The following is a 20,094-nucleotide window of genomic DNA, read 5'->3' on the forward strand; positions in this document are numbered from 1 at the left end:
CAGCCCACCAGGCTCCCCTGTCCCTGGGATTCTCCAGGCAAGAACACTGGAGTGGGTTGCCCTTTCCTTCTCCAATGCATGAAAGTGAAAAGTGAACGTGAAGTCGCTCAGTCATGCCCAACTCTTAGCGACCCTATGGACTGCAGCCTACCAGGCCCCTCTGTCCATGGGGTTTTCCAGGCAAGAGTACTGGAGTGGGGTGCCATTGCCTTCTCCAAGATAATTCATAGAGCTATACAATTATAATTTTTGCCTTGCTGTGCATTTGTATTGTACTCACAAAAATTTTATTTAAAAAATAACAGACCAAGACTTCCCGGTAGTACAGTGAATAAGAATCTACCTACCAATGCAGGGGACATGGGTTTGATCCCTGGTCCAGGAAGATTCCACACGTATTGGAGCAACTAAATCCATGTGCTACAACTACTGAAGTCCACGCACTCTAGGGCTGGTGAACCACAGCTACTCAGCCCGCATGCTGCAATTACTGAATCCTGTGCCTAGAGCCTGTGTCCCACAGTAAAAGAACCACCACATTGAGAAGCCCATATACCACAACAAAGAAGAGCCCCTGTTTACGGCAGCTAGAGAAAGCCCATGCACAGCAATGAATACCAAATGCAGCCAAAAATAAAAATAAATAAATACTTTTTTAAATTAAAAAATAAATAAAAATGAACCGATCAAAAAGAACAGATTTTTTTTTCCAGAATTATGATTCCATAAGAATAGTATACCTGATGTTTTGCTAAGCTCTCTTCCTCATAATTTTCCTCAGCATTTTTTTGTAAAAATGAATACTATAATTTTACATCACACTTGCCAGTTAATGGATAGAGGTTGACCTTGCCTGCTTCATAATATGTGTGTTGTGTTTAGAATATGGAGTCTCTTAGGACGCTTTACAGATGTGAACCCTGTACTTCAACTCAATTATGTATTTCCCTTTACAGCTAAGAGCACCTTTCCAGCAGCTATGATGTTTTACTTAATATTTGCATTCTTAACCTTTAGCAAAGTATCTGACATCTCCTAATACAGTCAAGAAATGTTAAGAATTCATTCATTTTTTAACACATATTTATTGAGAACCTTCTATGGACAGTGCACTGTTCTACTATTCTTAATATTAAGAGCCAATATCAGGATAAAACAGGCTACCATTCTCATGGATTGGTTGTAGGTGGCTATTTCCCTCTGAACCCACTATAGAGAGGCCATTTTTTCCCCATGGTGCATTGCTGAAATCCTGAAGCTTCAAAGAAAAAGTAAGAAATCCTCAAGGGATTTCCAGTAAATACTTCCTCTCCAAGACCATCTTGAAATGGACAGCATTACCTAGAGGGTCCAAGAGGCACTATTATCTGATTTAGAAAATTTTCTGGTGGGAGGCTGGATATTAAAAATAACTCTCTATAGTTAATGAGAGTTCCTTCCAGGCAAAAGTTATTAAGAACTCTAGCCTTAGTTTTCAACCTCTCATGGTTCCAGGAAGACAACCCCAGCATTTCTATAACACAGACTTTCTTAAGTCATATGTGTCACTGTTTGTATAAGGGTAAGGGACCATAGCTGCTGCTGGTGGTTCACAACACTCTCATTGCAGCATTAAATCAATATCATGGTGAAAATTTGAAAGCTGAATGACATCATGTTCAGAAAAATAAAAATGTTACCTTGCTATGTGAAACAAAATGTTCAGTCTCTGACAACTCTTTTGTACAACAATTAAATCAGTTCTATCAGAAACATTGATAAATTGTCTATTAAATTGTGAGTGCCCCAAAATTTATCCAAAAGTAACTGCGACAGTCAGTTGGTGTGCCTGAAAACCACTCTTAGAGTCACTTCTTGGAGGTTTTTTTTTTTTTTTTTTAATCCTTGCTACCTCTTATAAAATGTAAACACTCTTGGGAAAATCAACAATAGTTCATTCACACGAAAAAGTTAATGGCTCATATGATTTTATATTTTAAGGTGGCCATATTGGTCACCTGTGGAGTGCAAAGGAGAATGGTGGCAGACTCCACAGAGTGTGGTATGGGGGAAAGACTGTGGTTTCTCATGTCAGGGGGGCCTGAGTAGAGATTCTGGCTCAGAAACACTTTGGCTATGTGATGCTGAACAGACTGTAAGATCACTCTAAACCATAAGGTTATATGAAAAAAGTAACAAAGTATTTTCTTTCTTTCTGAGGAGCAAGTTACCATGCAGTGTTGCTTTTCTTATTGTTCATTCACTAAGTCATGTCCAACTCTTTGCGACCCCATGGACTGTAGCCCACCAGACTCCTCTGTTCTCCGTTAACATGCAACGTACATAGCATTCTACTTAATAGAGTGCTTGGCACCAAACAGTGACCCAGTATAGGTGATCTCCTGTCTTGAAGAGAGGTGAAATTATAAGAATGGACTGGCATGTTTCTGGAGAAAAGTGTAACCATTTTAAAGCATGATTTGCTGCGCTATGGTAAATTCCTTTAGAAGATGCAGGAAGCTGTGTGTCAATAGAATTTTAAATAGATATTGTCTCAGGAGATGTTACAAATATTAAAGAAGGCAAAACAACCAAAAAGAATGGAGAAAGGTCAAACAATCTGTTGGTAAATTAATGTTATATTGCTAGCAAAAAGATAAGCTAACAGACTGAGGTAACATGTGTTGACATGATGGGTGTGAAAACCTGGGAAAGCAATAATGTTGGAAAAGACTTGAGGGATTGGTTGTCATCCAATTAATTAGCTACAACACATGCCTGTGTGATTTTACACCACGCAGAGGAATTTTCCCATATGACAGTGATGTAAATGCACCTGTCACACCACATTTAGCAGGGCCTTGCTGGTCCCTCAGCATCGAAGGAAAATTGGAGTGATCAAGACCAATGATTAAGAATCTTCACAGGCTGTTCTTTGCTGAAAAACATAAGTGGCAGAGAGTTCAGAACTTGATGGGGATGGCCCTGTGCAAATCAATACAAACTTATTACAGCAAGATTCATTATTATATAATTAGAAAACTATCTGCCTAGTCACATTCTCCGGTTCTCACTCCCTGATGTAAAGACTGGGGATACGACTGTTGGATTATCACACAGAAGTCAGTCATGTCCTACTGTGCTGGGTTTCCTGATGGGAGTCTCTCAACAGAGTTCTTTCAATTCCTTCCACCTTCTTGTTTCCTAAACCAAGTCTGCTTTATCTCAAACTACCACCCTAAGGTACTCGAAACACAGCGGATCATTGACCAGTTCTGGAATTCCCTACTTCTCTGACTTTATTCATTCGATTTCCTTAGCGTAAGGTACTCACTCTCCTTTGATGATCAACCCTGTGCTAGTCATTCTTCAGTTTATCCCTCCAGCTCCACTCTCTGTGCAGCTCACTAACCTGGGAGGCTGACCACTTTGGACTTTATTACCTGGACTTCTTGCCTTCTGGCTTCTCATCGGGTTTGAACACTGCAGGTGGTGGGGAGGGGGGCAGTATTGGCAGGAAATGGAAGACTGGGGGGAGTGAAATATTTATTTATTTTTGCAGTGCTTATATTCCTCTATCCAAAGCCACAACTCCCCAGCTATAATATATAATCTTTTTTTGAGTTTCAGTTATATCCTTCTTACCCTAACTCTTCCAGCCAGAGGAAGGCAGGGCTATCATGCTCTTATTGGCCCAAAGATACTGTTTGTTCCCTTATTGCTGCCTGCACATCTGTAGTAGTCTTTGCATTCGAGTTTCTTCGGTCCTTTTGAGAGTACCATCAGTTCCTTCCCCATATACAAAATGTTTCTCAGTTCCTCTGTTTGGAACTGATACCTCCGTTTTTCTGTGTTCTTGATGTCATTATAATCCCACTGCAACTGCTGTGGAATCCTAGGCCATATGCTCTGGTATACAAGAAATAAATTTTTTTTTTTATAACTCAGCTTAGTTTTTACTTCTCTATTCCAACTTGATGGCAGAAATTTAGTTATCAAGTTCAGATCACCCTACCCTTCAAAGCAATGTTAGGTTTAGAGGGAGCCTACGTAAGCCAGGTAAGTGACAGAGCAACTCACACTTCAGTCACAAATCAGTTAGTTCAGCAGATACATATCTGAAATGGACATGGTGATACCAGGTCCAGATGCTTCGTCAATGGTGGGCAGTAGCCCTAGTTGCTGAGATTACTGTCAGGAGACAGTCTTTAGCTGGTAACACATTACACAGGGTTATAACCTTCCTAAGGCTATGTATACCCAGTGGCAGTCGGCCATGGTGGTATAAAGCCTTAGTTATTTTGGTCCTGTGCATGACAACTTTGAAAAGTCTTTCTAGTTCCATTATCTGTGGTGTTTTGGCTGATGCCTTTGTTCATCCTGCGGTACAATGCCACTTCTTCCTCTGTCTTGACAAATTCTACCTCCCTTTCACACGTGTTGATCCCAAGGGCACTTCCTAATAAACTTTGTGCACCATCAACTCCATTTCAGAGTTTATTTTTGTAGGATCACAATCTGCAAAAATATCTGATGCTACCCACTTCTCAATAACCAGCTGCAGCCAAAGTATCCCTTCTTCCTATCTCCTGACTCTCTCAGGTTTGCCTCCCTCCTTCCATTTAAGCTCTATTAGTTACCTAGTGATGCAGAACAATGCTGCCATGAAGTCAGTCGCTTGAAACAACACATGATTATTATATTTCATTTTCTGTGGATCAAGAGTGTCATTCATGCAGCTTGGTTGGACTCTGGTTGAAAAATCCACAACGTTGTGATCGAGGTGTCAGTCAGGGCTCGACATTAGCTGAGGTTCAGTTGGAGAAGGAAGCACCTCCAAGCTTATGTGGTCATTGACCGTATTCTTTTGCTTGTAGCTGTTAGACAGTTTTGCTGACTGTCATCTAAAGGCCACTCTCGATCCCTTACCATGTAGGTCTTCCCAGTATGGATCCTTGCTTCCTCAAAGACAGCAAGGAAAAGGGCCACCTGGCAAGTTAGGTTTCCATCTTAACTATCATGAAAGTGACATACAATCACCTGCTCATATATGACAGATTAGAAGCAGATCACAGTTCCTGCCCTCACTCAAGGGGAGAGGATAAAAGGGTTTGAATTACAGGTGAGGGGAATCACTGAGACCTCCCTAAAGTCTTTCCACCACCCTCTGGAATCTGTGAGATTATCTATGGCCCTGTCTGTCTAGATGCATTAAACAGCAATTTTGTCCTTGGCATCTCACTGTCTAAGAATCTCTTTGGAGAATAAGGATCAGAACGTTTGTCTCTCAAGCCTAGAAAATGCTCTTTGATGCTCCCTCTATCTCAGTGGAAAATGAAAGCATAGAAAGGGAGGTGGAGAGAACTGAGACTCTAGCAATGCTGCTGCTGTGGTGGGTGGGGTTGGAGTGAACTATGCCTAGTTCCGGGATCCACTTAATGTAAATTTCCCTCTCGTTTGGGGGAAGGGGAAAGAAGAAAGCAAGGAGGGTTGGGGAGGGAGGGAGAAAGATAGAGGAAGCATTGGTAACATTACGATGTACATTTTCCACCCCAGAAACACTTAGAGTACTTAGGAGTTCCAGTTACTGACAGTTGGTATATAAATGAATATTTGGGTTAACAACTGAATCTAGAATTTTCTACATGAGAATTTAAACCACTCAGCTTGCCGCTAATTCTCAGATTCGAAGGATAAAACAGAAAATTCTCTGGGATTGTTTAAAGGAGAGAAGTCTTGGACATTCTTACTAAGCGAAGAGGCAACAGATTCTCACACCATCTCATAAACCTAAGGACATATCTCTCCACACCTCTGTTTATCAAACCTTTCATATTCTATAGTTCACACAAAACATTCAATGGACAGTTTTGTTCTGTGGCATCAATCTCTTTCCATTGATCTTCATTGCAGGTGCTGACCTTAAGTGTAGATGAAGTAGGACTTCACCTGCCAGCGTGGTGGGGGGCTGAGTCATTGAGCCCCCAAATAGCTTCTTGCCACTGTCCTGCCCTAAGCTTACCTTTCATTCATGTCCATGAACTCTCTAAGTAAAGTTATAACCTAGCATTAACAATCTGTCAGCAGCACACTAAAATCCGTACCTGCGTGAAAAGAATTCCAGTTGTATTTTTAACAAGATTGATCTAACCTAGCCCAGTGAGAGTATGGAAGGTGTTCTGTGATACTCTTGTATTGCTGACAATGAAGTACAAAAAGCATAGGCATTATGTGTAAAATGCTTGAGTAGGAACAGAGAACTAAACATAATTTGAGCACTTTATGTTCCAAGAACTGTATTATATACTTCACTATGCCATTTCATTATATTTTCATAATCACCTTGTGAACTAAATTTTAAAATCTCTATCTTCTAAATAAGTAATCAGGTGTTTAGAGATGTTAAGAAATTGTCAGCGTCACAAAACTGGTAGGGATTGACCCAGGATTTAAATTTAAGTCTGTATCCTATAAGTCTAGTTTTTCACTTGCCATATTGCCTCCTGGAATTAGTAAAACATTTATATAGCCTCAAGCAACATTTCTGGGGACAGCTGGGAGGAGTGAAAAATTTAGGAAACAGGAGAGGAAAGGTACATTTCCAAATTTTCTCTTTTTTTTTTTTTTCCAGCAGAAAATGTTTAGAAGAATTAATCTGGTTCTATTCCTCAGTAATTTTCTGTCTGGAATTTGAAACACAGTATCCCCTACAAACAGACTCAGTGAAACACATTACCTCCCTGCCATTTCTTCTTAAATAAGGATGAAATTCCGCTTCTGTGTCACCAACTGAAGGGCTCCAAACCATAATAAACAGTAACTGCCTGATAGCCATCTCACCCTAGATACAATCATTTCTATTAGTCAGAAAACACTTGCTAGAGAGTGAAAGAGAAGTAGTGTGTGTGTCATGTAGGGGTAAAAAGAATCCATCAACCATCAACCTGGAATAGACTTATCCTTGCCATTTACTCATAAGAGAGAGTTACGAGAAATAGGGAGAGAAAGAAGCCCATTTGTATGGGAATCAAAATCCAAATCTGTAAGGGCAGAATCAGTGGATATTGAGTATAATTAATAATTGACTTAAATGAGAAGAAGAATAGGAAAATCCCATTCAGGTGAAAATAATTACAGAGTTTACAAGATGTGAAACATGAGGGTGTTTGGTCATTCAAAACTGTGCCAATTCCTATTATGATTCCTGAACACTCGTTTACATAGAGTGAGCTAGCCACAGCAAGCTGATTTAGTATTGATAAATTCTAGAGAAAACCTCTCATGTACACAACGCATTTAGACGCACATGAATTTTCCTGTGAATTAGTAGATATCAAAGGAAAACGTTTCCTTTCCAAAGTCTATAGATTGAAATGACTGTGCCTTGAACCAGAGGACAGAGAAAGTTTTAAAAGCTATTGTTTCATTCTCAATTAGCACTTTCCCTGTCATTAGCAATTCAGATGAAGGTCAAAGGTACTTTCATATTGACATCCATAGAGATGAGGGAGATCAGATTGCTCGGGAACATTTTAATATAGGCATAGAAATGTTTAATAATTTAGTCAGGTTTTGTTTGACAGAAAGGAAATAGGGCTTGGTAACTTCTATGCAGGGTTGAATGTCTCAAGGAGAAAAAGTAGACGACAGAGAGTCTGTAAACTAGAAAGGCAAATAGATTGGAGGTACTGATGTTGGATGGAATGTAGATAAGGTGTTATGGAAATAGCTACATTTATGGAGCAAAGGGCAGAGGAAGTGCATTCTTTTACACTTTCAGGTCATTTTTTCATCCGATCTCAGCTGCTTTTCTCAACAACCTCCCTTCCCACTTCCCCTTTTTTCCCTCCCACACTGGTGAGTTTGCACTTATTTTTGGTTGGTTTTCTTGAAATGTTTGCTCTATATTCCAAATTTTCAGGAAAATGAAGACAATTTGACAGCTAACCTGTCTTTGCAAGGCTTATCTCAAAGTTGGAACCAGTTCTGAGCTGCCCTGCATTGTGCAATACAATGATTACATGAAAAATGTTTCCTAACACTTAGTACTTATTTTTTCACAAGAGTAAAATTGCAACACAGATTTTAACATGCTGGTGACTTTCTTAATTCTGAAGTTTCTTAATACTGATTTTATGTTGTTAACATTCATGTCTATTATTTATTCAATCATGTGTGTGAACATACTTTATTAATTACATCCACGTTTTTAGATTGACTTTTCTTTTAGGTAAATATATTCAAATCAAGAGAGTTCGCTCAGTGACTGACTGTAACTAGTCTTTCCATTCATCCCTCCTAACCTGATATCAGCACTGCTATGGGGCTTTTGGCCAATATTAGTGTGTCACCTGGTTAAATATGTCACTGTGAGCACGTAGCATAAAAGGGCAGGAATGGCATGGTTCATCCACAGCAGCAGGTGAGTTCTCCTTGATGATGTATATAATAGCACAGATGTTAGTCTGCTGATAGGAGGTAGGCGTAGAAGCCGTGTGCTGGCTTGGTAAAAATGACAGAAAAATGAGAGTTTTGATATATTGTGATGGGAAAGCTACAATATGTGTCCTAGTTGTATACATTTATTCCCTTTTCCCAGAGGAGGGCATGGCAGTATTTTTGCTTGGAGAATCCCTGTCAAGAGCCTGGTGGGCTACTGTCCTTGGGGTGGCAAAGAGTTTTCTCTTTTTTATACATTCTCAACACTGCAATCTTTTCTTTTTTGATTCTTTAAGTAATGGACAATTACAAAGGAGCTATGAAAGCAAAATGTTTTAAAAATATTTTAAAGGGATTGAGAATAAAGGTCAAAATATATTAATATAAAGATTATTCTTTTCATGGTGCTGTGTTATTCTACAGAATAACATAGTCAAACTGTGATCCTCTTCAATAGAACTCTTATGTAGAAATATTTACTCAACATACCATTTTTAATTGCAATAATAGTTTTAGAGAGTTGTACTAGAAGAAGGGATACACACCTTCTCTCCTGTGGTCATGGGTAAAATTGAGAGTCACTAACTCTTTTGTGGAAACAAGCTGTATCTTTACTGAGGCTTTGGAGCAATAGAGAGATATATGGATAGGAATGGAGGACTATATGGGGGAGAATGGAGATTTTATGGGTAGGCTGGAGAAAAGAAACTTAAGGCAACTAGGCAAACACTTTGCCGCTCTAGAAAAGCCATGAGCCAGGCTGTAGTAATCAACTGATTTGGGTTTTCCATTCATTAATGTTTAATACCTTAGTCTCAAGAATCTCCTGATGCAGGAGCTCTACAGAGAGATGAACAGAATATTTCCAGTGTGACTCTTACTATATAACAAAGGATGTACAGACCACATAGGATGGGGCCCTAACCCTGACTCAGCACAGATGCACTTTCTCTTCTATGGGAATTCTTTTCCTACAGGGGCAACATCTGCAGAAAAATTCCCATTTCTTGGCCATTTTGTATTGGCTTTGAGCATTAAATGAAGTTACTGCTTAGACTTTGCATTTAAATTTGAGCCTATATCTGAGAAGCAGCCCGAAGGCAAGGTAGGCAAAAAGAAGACTTCCAAGTTTTTACTTTTTTTGCATTTAAGGAAGAATCAGATGTGTTACCCACTTTCAGTGACAGAGTTAAAGATACAATGAAAGCATTGCATTTGAGACTACATGGAATCAGGTGTCAAAACATAAGATGTCTTCGTCTACATCAGGGACTCCATCTGGCAGTATCCTGAATATCCTTCCATTGTCTCCTCCCACATTGTTTTAATTGCCTTTTCTTGGTGTTTCTATAATATACGGGATGATATTCATTATTCCTAGTTACAGAAGAAAACTAAGTCCAGAGAAGGAAAATGACTTCTTTAAGGTTAATAATTAGTACCAAATAAAGCCATTCCTTCCCAGCTATCTCAGAATATAGTCTGAATTTTGACAAAATATCCTGTTTCCCAGACATTTTAAAAAATGAAATCAATAATACGGCCAGGTATTGGAATAGAATAGCCCTGGGTAAGGTCTGTAGTTCCATTGTTTTTGTCCTGTCTCTGTGCTGTGGCAGCTAGGTAGGTCTGATGCAGACCCATACTTTGGAATCACTTTTTAGTGCTCAATGTCTTGCTAATATCTGAAGATATAACATAGTTAAGTACAAACAAAAAGTTGAGCATTTTAAGTAATAATTAGGGAGGTGAAAACTGAAACCATTGATTGTGCATGCTGTTTCCAAAGTCTCTTTCAAAATGTCATTAGCAAAGCATAGTCATTGATTCAGAAACCACAGTTATTCACAGCATCAGTCAGCTAGCTTAAAAAAAAAAAAAAGACAATAAAAGCTATCATCTTCTATTAATAACAAAAATACTGAACTTTTTTCTGGTCAAATTTCTTCTTTTGTAAAAGGTTATTTATCACTTTTTCTTTTAATATCCTATTGATCTTTTTTTTTTTTTTAAATTTTCTAATTTGACTAATTTCCCCAGTGGTAAAGAATCCTCCCACCAATACAAGAAATGCAGGAGAGGCAGTTTCAGTCCTTGGGTTGGGAGATCCTCTGGAGGAAGAAATGGCAACACACTCCAGTGTTCATGCCTGGAAAACCCCATGGACAGAGGAGCCTGGTGGGCTACAGTCAATAGGGTTTCAGAGTTGGACACGACTTAGCCACTGAAAAAACACACACACAGCTTGACTAATTGAATCTTCTTTGCCTTAGTCGTTTTCAGTTCTCTAAACACATGACCATCACTTTCAAGAAAGGCTTTTTAATTTATCTGGTTAATTAAATACATTCCCAGGAATAAATTTTAATTAATTTTTCAAATGGAGAAATATAAAAATTACAGTGTTTTAAAATAAAGAAATTTATTCTTATTTTTTTGTACCTAAAGTTTCCTCTATCTATTATCAAAACCAAACTAGACAGACAATATAGGCAAATAGAAAAGGATTTTCTCAGCAGGCAGTCCTTAGATTGCCTTGTCCTTTACTAAGAGTCACACCAATTTCACTATAGCAGTCAATTAACATTTACAAGGGCTAAAATGTAGTCTCATAACTTTTTCAGTTCATCCTTTTAATTATACATTGTATAATTGTATGCAATGAGGTATACATAAAAAATGATTAATCTATAATTAAGTAGAGGTGGGCCAACAGAGATTACTGTTAAGTAAAGGGAATAGAAATTATTTCTTTCATAAATATTCAAATTTTATATTAAAAAAACCACTTTAAGCTTGCAAATACTGTTTTTTTTAATTTAAATTTCAGTCTATCTTTTTTTTTTCAGTTTAAATAAACCCATTGATGAAATTGGAAAAAAAAAAGGAAGCTTGCAAATAATTTACAACTGTGGTCCAGTTGTACCACAACTGAGGGGAAAGGATTCTAAGCTATGGCACTCTCCTCTTATATTTTAATAATATAGTCCATCATTTCACAGTGTTCATTTCTACTAAGATGCACAGCATAATTTAAACAAATTTTAGCAGTGCTTTTAGTCTCAAATATATTTAGTTTTTGGATAACTAACTTTCTGAGTTATTAAAAAATATATATATAAACATTTTACATACATATATACATTTATAAATAATATAATATATATGTATATAAACTTTTTTTTCTTTATAAGAATACTTAAATGACCTAAGTAAATGATACAAAAAGGAAAAATGATTATACACTATCAAAGTTCAGCAGTTCTTGGCCATAATCATGGATGTTTTTAGAAGATTGTTTTAACTATCTTTTCAGATTTTCAATAGGATAGATTTTTTCAAAAATTTGTATTATGAAATATATTAATTTTGTTCCTATTAAGAAATCTTTTCCTTTTTCATAACCTTGACTTTAGCTTACATCAAATTAAGCAAAAGGATGCTGAAGAATTGGTGGGCAGCAGTGTTTCATAAGAAAGTGGTTAATATAAGCTCCGTGGAAAAGAAAACCCAACATTTCATCTTCATTGTTATTGAAATGTGCCATTAAGAAACTGAAAAATCAGTTTATCTATGTAAAAATGTAGTTGTTGCTATATCTTCCCCAGAAAGTGCCTAAAAGCAGGAGCAGTGAACCAATGCTATTATATTTACAAAGCACGTTGAAATTCGCAAAGTGTGTCTCTCTTGATGTCTTAACTCCGAGGGACAAATATCATTTTATCTATTTTCCAGCTGGAAATCCTGAGCTCAGTCAGATTCTCTGTAATGAATTTCCATTTTCCACACATAGCCAGGTGAGACAGGTATGGTCAGGCTTCCTGCCCCATAATCCAGTGATGTTTCTCCAGAGAAGAATGAACTGGGTTAAGAAGAAGATGTATTTGGCATCTTTTATTGCTTTTTTAGAGTCTTCAACTCTAACAGGCCCCCACACTTTAAAAATGCCTGTGGGTTGTGGTGTAGGCATGGTGTAAATCTCAATATATTTATTTTTTTCACCTATTACATAGCAGTGAATGAGAAGTGACACAAATATTTTATTTGTCACACTCCCACAGTGATTTTTATAGAAAAATAACAGGGGTAGGGGGTGTGAGATGATTCCTGAGGTTCCTTTCAGCTCTCATATTCTGTAACTTTACCATGCTGGAGCAGGATAATGCTCACAAAATGCACACTGAATGAATTAATCCACTTCAGACAAATTTGAATTATAGAGCTGTCATTTTTGAGAGATAGTAGTACTGACACCATCATATTACTGATAGCATTCCTCACAATAATTCCTAGATTGATGTAATGCTGGGAAAATGAAACATTTGGAATTTGTTTTTTCTCTGTTAATAATTTTAGGCTATGAGTTCTGCAGATTATATAGACTATAACTGTGGACATGCATTTTAGCTATCAATTTGTTGGCTGAGAATCTCGTTTAAGCTCTTTCTCCTACCATTCTGGAACAACTTCCTAGATATCTCCAAAGATTTACATAAAGGACTTGATAAGGGCAAGAGCTAACCAGATGACATTTAGTCTTTAAAGTGATTAATTTGATCTCAAGTTTTAAAGAAAAGCTTTAAGAAAAGGCAGGGTCACCGATTATGAAAGAGGAGGTGGAGACATTTCAGAAGGGATGAGAAAGTGATTACAGGAGAGGTGATGAGAAAGCAGTTGCCTGAACACCAAGGTTGGCTGGTGGAACTTAAGTGGGGCTTAAGGAGAATTATCCTGAAGGCATTTGAAAGGAAAAAAGATAAAAGATGACTATTATAAGGAGGCCAGTTAGGGAGAGATCTTTAATGATACACTGATTTTTGTTTGTTTGTTTGTTTTTCCTGCAGCTTCTGGGCAGTTAGTATGTCCAACAGTTTTCTAAACTGAGGGAGCCTTTTAGATATGGAAATTCAGATTATTTATCTTCCTCTTAAAAGCTGTTCTCACTTTCACTCTATAAAGATGAAGAAGAGTAGAACCTGAGTACCTTCTGGGAGCTTAGACCCACAATGTAGCTAGATATCCCTGGCTATAGCTGACCTCTTGGAAGGATGTCCATGTATCTGCTGACACTGCCTAAATCCTAGCCTGAACTAAATGACATTGGGTAGGCAATCCTGCTGCTGCTAAGTCACTTCAGTCGTGTCCGACTCTGTGCGACCCCATGGACGGCAGCCTACCAGGCTCCTTCACCCACGGGATTTTCCAGGCAAGAGTACTGGAGTGGGGTGCCATTGCCTTCTCCACGGTAGGCAATCCAGAGCACCTTAAATGATGGCTATAAACCTGTAAACTGGGAATATGTCTTTAAGTTTCCTTCTGTTAATTCTTTATATGCCTAGACCAGAATACGGAAAGAACATTGTCTCCAAGGTTCAACTATGTTCATCTTGAAGGGAATGTGCCTTCTTTGGTCCAAATAAAATAGTGTCTATTAAAGTAGTTTTTAATGAAATTTCTCAAAATTCTAGCTCACATTATTCAGCTTATATTTCCTCTCAGCATTCTATAGTGACTAAAGTAAAATAATCTAATAAATTGGATCATTTTATCAGCTTAGTAGGAGTAAACTGGTAATTGTTTCTACAGTGCCTTAAAATATTTGATTTTCAGTGGCTACAACCAAAAAGTAAAATTAGATGGATTAAAGGGATATGAGCATTGAATTAATGGATTGGTAGATAAATAGTTTCTCTTAACCTAAAGCAGTAGAAATAAATATTCTGTGTCCTAATTATACAGTTTAATCCCAACAGATTATTTTATGACCTCAATCCTGGGTAGAAAAAGTAGATCTGCTTCTGTAATAAATAGAGATTCAGTTTAATACATGTCATGGCTTCAAGAAAAAAGTGAAGACTTCACTACCTTTTCTTCTCTTTTTATTCCTTTCTTCTTCATAAGGAATATTTCCATTCAGTCACATCAGCATGATCAGTGGGGTCAATTACTTATTGACTGTCTTGTTCCAGTCTCTGTTAGTATTGCCTAGCTGCTTATGAGGAATAGAAGACAAGGGCAAAAATGACTTGGGTGAACACTGGAACACCCCTCAACTTTTTGTGGGAAGGCTATACCCTAGGAATAGTGATGCATTCCCAACTGTCTCCTGGAACTCAATGCATCTGGCAGTCTTCTCCCCAGGATATGATCAACTTTGTGGTGGTGGATTCATGTCAATGTATGGCAAAACCAATACAGTACTGTAAAGTAAAAAAATAAAATTTAAATTAAAAAAACTTAAAAAAAAACATCCTTAGGGCTTCCCTGGTGGCTCAGGTGGTAAAGAATTTTCCTGCAATGCAGGAGACCTGGATTCCATCCCTGGGCTGGGAAAATTCCTTGGAAAAGGGAACGGCTACCCATTCCAGTATTTTTGCCTGAAGCATTCCATGGACAGAAGAGCCTGGTGGGCTACAGTTCACGGGGTCATAAGGAGTCAGATGTAACTGAGCGACTAACACTTTCACACATTGAGACTCAGACACAATCTAAGAAGGAGTACAGAATAGTAGCTTTTGGAGTCAGAACTTATGACTCCTAGTTCATTAACCTTACTACCTAAGAATTTCAAAATCTTCTATAAATGTAAATTCCTTCCTCTCCTAAAATGGAAATACATAATATTGGCTTCTTTGGGTTCCTGTGAATATCATATAAAATGATATATGTAAAATATCTAGCACTTCCCATGGCACATAGTAAAAGCTCAGTAAATGTTACTGGACTTCTCTAATCATCCTATCTTGCTTTCAGATATTTTTGTGTGATGAGGCTGATGATTTATCAAGAAGAATATGGACTTTTAAGGCACTTTTTAAATGATGTTTATGTTCTGCCTCCACCACTGTTTAGATAGGAGATCTTGGATAATATATTAATCTTGGCATCTCAGTATGATCATGAATATCTCCTTATTAATACATATTTAACAACTCCATTTGTTGCAGTTGTTCAGTTGCTCAGTCATGTCTGACTCTTTGTGACCCCATGGACTGAAGCATGCCAGGCTTCCCTGTCCTTCACCATCTCCTGGAGCTTGCTCAAACTCTTGTCCATTGACTTGGTGATGACAGCCAACCACCTTATCTCCTGTCATCTCCTTCTCCTCCTGCCTTCTTTCTCAGTATCAGTGTCTTTCCCAATGAGTCGGCTCTTCAAAACAAGTAGACAAAGCATTGGAGCTTCAGCTTCATTATCAGTTCTTCCAAAGAATATTCAGGATTGATTTCCTTTAGGATTCACTGGTTTGATCTCCTTGCTGTCCAAGGGACTCTCAAGAGTCTTCTCCAACACCACAGTTCAAAAGTGTCATTTCTTCTTTATAGTCCAAATCTCACATCCATACATGACTACTGGAAAAACCATAGCTTTAACTATATGGGCCTTTGTCAGCAAGATGATGTCTCTGATTTTTAATTCACTGTCGCAGTTTGTCTTAGCTTTTCTTCCAAGGAGCAAGCATCTCTATAGTTAGTATAAAATGTCATAATCAAGGTTTGTGTCTACACACCAGCTGATGTACAGTAATTACTCCACAGAGGATAGAAAAGCCCTAGAATCAGAAAGTTCTTCCCATCTTTGTTCTTGTCTCTAAACACCATGTAATGGCAGCCTTCTCTATTCCATACCAGTTTTATCACTAGACCCCTAATTTTCCTTCTTTCTCAGTTTCATCATTATCTTAGGTAATTTCAAAATTACCCTGATGTTCATATATATCACATCATTAATCAGAATTTGGACTATTTTATCACTGAAACCACTTCTAAGATTTTAAAATTTGAAATTACTCTTTCTGACTACCATGGTTTCACATCACACACCATCACTTTCCTCTCCTCCATCCTCACCAGGACCTTCTTACCTTCTGTACTCCATATTCTTAGAGTCAATTTATCTCCCCCACTAACCTCACAATCTGCCATTCTACTTAACTATTTCTGGTGCTTTATTTCCCTCAACATTGTGAATCTCTCAAACCAGCCATCATTGTTGACCTCATTGCTCCATTCTCTATTTTTTCAGTGAGTATCCATAGGATTAATATTGTTTTCTTAAATTTTGAATTGAATTCACCAGTGAACTTATATGGGATTACATTTTCTTTGTTGTTATTGCTTAGTTGCTAAATTGTGTCCAATTCTTTTGCAACCTCATGGACTGTAGCCCTACAGTTCTCTCTGTCTATGGGATTTCCCAGGCAAGAATTCTAGAGTGGGTTGCCATTTTTGTATCCACGGGACCTTCCCAACCCCGGCAGGGAACCCATGTCTCCTGCATTGGCAGGCAGATTCTTTACCGTTGAGCCACCAGGGAAGCCCAAATTTTCCTTGTAGGAAGGTTTTAAATCACAATTCCAATTTCTTTGATATAGGATTATTCAGGTTTTCTATTTCAGTTTTGCTAACTTGTAACTTTCAAGGATTTCATCCAGATTGCCCAAGATTTTTGTTTGTTTGGTGAGTGTGAAAATATTTAAGTTCTACTCTCAGCAAATTTCTATTACATGATATAGTGTTATCAGCTATAGTCACCTTGTTTTTCATTAGATCCTCAGACTTTATTCATCTTATAGCTGAAAGTTTATTCCCTTTATTAGCTCTATAACTTGTATTTGTCTACAGTGGATTAACTTATTTGGCATACATATTATGAATATTTATTCTGCTTTCAGAATTGTACCAGAGATTCTGTCCTCATCACTCCTTGAACTTAGAGAAATGTTATCCATTTACAAAATATGTGTGAGTCAGTCACCATTTGCTCTGAGAAAACTCTTACTTAATAATTTGATGTAATGTCTCATTCCTTGGAATTACCTAGCACTTTTACTGGACTTCACTTAAGACATTTACCTGATACAATTTGACTCTACCCAGGTTGGCAAGTTTCAGAGAGAAGGAAATCTGATTTGATCATCCTTATACTACTTATCACATCAAGTATTTACATGAACAAACTCAAAAACTGAACTTTGAATTCAATTAGCATTGTTATAAAAGATAAATTGTAACATTTTTAAACTTCAGAATTAGATTCTATCCTTTAGTTTTCAAAATACTCTTTCATAAATTTCCTATTATTTTAAAATTATTAAACCCAGAAACAGTTTTCTAGTTAGTCTTTTCTGAAGACACACTAGTTGAAGTACTTAATAAGAATGGATGGGAGAAATTAATGTTAAATAAATGAATCCTAATGATTATAGTCAGTATATGTTCTCTCACTCTTGTTCCTTCCTCTTTCTTACCACCACCTACCCCCTCACTTGTGTTCATAAAGAAGGCCATAGTTTTCTAATACAACAAGTCTGGAGATTTTGTAAAAGGGTATGTCTTAGTACTTTGCCTGGATAACTGGAAACATATCAGCATTTTTTTTTTCACCTTGCCCTGGTGTTTGGATAAGGGCAGCACTTCCAGTCTTTTCAGTTTACTCAAACTGTTTATGCTGCCACATATTAAGCATTATTATTTCACTACCTTTCTAAAAGACGACGGGTAGTGCTGCCCTACAGCTCCATACCAGGTCAATGATTTAAATCCAGTTCTGTGAGAAAGTCAAAAGTGTCAGGCAATAAATCATTAGGACACATTTACAGAAGAATCCATATCTTCCTTAGAGATTGTTTGTCTAACTTGGCCTAATCGTGTTTGATGCTCAACTCAGGACAGGGCAACAGAGTAAGTGGGAAGGATTGCTTGCTCAGAAATGTTCTCCTTCATCCTTTGCTTTTTCTCCCTTTTCTCCTTGCCCAATCTCAGAAGTGAATTTTTTTTTTCTTTAGTGCTCCTATATTATGGGAAGGAAGGTAGTCTTGCAACACTTCTTATTGTAAAACTCAATGTCTTGAAGCAGGCTTATGAATAAATAACAAAGAGGGAGAAAAGGGAAATTTGTGAGAAACAAAAAAAGGAGTAGTTTTCCTGAGATGTAAAGATAATTCAAAATGCAACAAACCAATAAAACAGAGATAAATCTGTGAGGAAAAGACCTGCTGGAGAGAATATATATTATAAATGTGTAGTTTTGTTACCTAAAATGCTCACAGTGAAACCAAGTGTATAAGACGGGGTTTCACTAGAACAGTCATCTGTTCCATGAGTTCCAGGACTGAATGCTAATGCTGCAATGTACACAATGGAGAGTCTTATACCATGCCTTGTGGTCTCTGACCTGTGAGTTTACTTATGTGTACCACTGCCTCCCTTACCTCACCATGACCCTGATTTAAAATGTATGCTTTAGTTTTAGAATGGTCTTGGTGCAAGTAATAACACTCTACTATTACTTAATGAAATTTTGTATACCATTCCTAAGAATCATCACTTCAAACCACTAATTAACCTGCTCCTTCCACCCCGTGCTCCCCCCCACAAAAAAAAAAAAGCCACATGCTTTAAATCCATATGAGATTGGAGGCAAAATAAAACATGATCTTTTATTGTATTATTTATAATCCAGAATGCTATTAGGAGAAAAGAAAAAAAAAAGCTCCTGTATTTCATCACCTCTGTAGTTTGAGAGGATAGAAGTTAATGATGCAGGTAATAAAGATGTGGACAGTGCTTTACCTTTGATTTTTGTTCACCTGTTTTTGGAGAGCAATCAGTTGCTTGGCCTGAGGAAAGTAGCATAGATGTGATCCCAGAGGCTTCTCAGTTTCAATCTGCATAGCCATCTGGGAGGAGGAAATCATCAGTTCTCTTTTGGACTTAAAGTGGAGGGAGTCTTCTCTGTAGGCCCGTTGTTCTCCTCCATCTCAGCTGAGAGCTGCTGTAGACAGAGTGTTCCAGCGCCCTATTTTTCAGTGTGAGAACTGGAATACCTGACCAGCACTGGCCCAGAGAACAGGCAGAGTTTCAGCATTTATGTTTCAGATAAAAAGCCACGCTGAAAATGAGAATGATCCCCTCAGAGAAGATCTTCTGGTCTTCAGATGGCTCTCTAAAGTAAAGTTTCTGGGCATCTCCAATACTTGCCTGATAATTAAGACTCTCTTGACTTGTGCTTGTCTCAGTATATTTCAGACTTGACTTCAGTGACCTGACTGTGATTGACCCACACCCAGTCTGTGGCCTCGTTCTACTACCGTGTCCTTATACTTGGAGGGTGCAGATGATACCTAAGCATCCTTTGGTATCTTTCTAAGAGGATAGTGGCTGATAGGAGCAAAGAAAATAAAGCATGGTTCACATCTATGTTGAGTAGACCAGGCCTTTACATGGATCCTCTTCTCTGTTAGTTCAATTGCCACCAATTCTGTTTTTAATTTGCATGTCACTTAACAGGCCAATATTTTGGGGGGAATGAGGATGATTTAAAATCATTATCAGTCAATAAAGTATTAGTTAATGTTAAAGCAGGCATTATTTGATGCCCTAGAATAATATTCAAGTATGAGCCATTGAAAGTGGCATCATTAAAGGATTCATTTGAGGAATTTGGGGGGCGGGTAGAGGGAGTAGGTCTTCAATTATACTCCAGTGCTTTGTGTGTTTGCTTTAGTAACTAGACTGTCCCTCCCTTCTCCCTTTCAACAACTGACTATTACTTATGCCCACCATTTGTAAACATTACTACATTAAGAGCTTTAAGCTGTGGTATATATACACAATGGAGTATTACTCAGCCATTAAAAAGAATACATTTGACTGAGTTCTAATGAGGTGGATG

The sequence above is a fragment of the Oryx dammah genome, unplaced genomic scaffold, assembly GCF_014754425.2.
Source record: "Oryx dammah isolate SB20612 unplaced genomic scaffold, SCBI_Odam_1.1 HiC_scaffold_25, whole genome shotgun sequence".
Lineage (NCBI taxonomy): Eukaryota > Metazoa > Chordata > Mammalia > Artiodactyla > Bovidae > Oryx > Oryx dammah.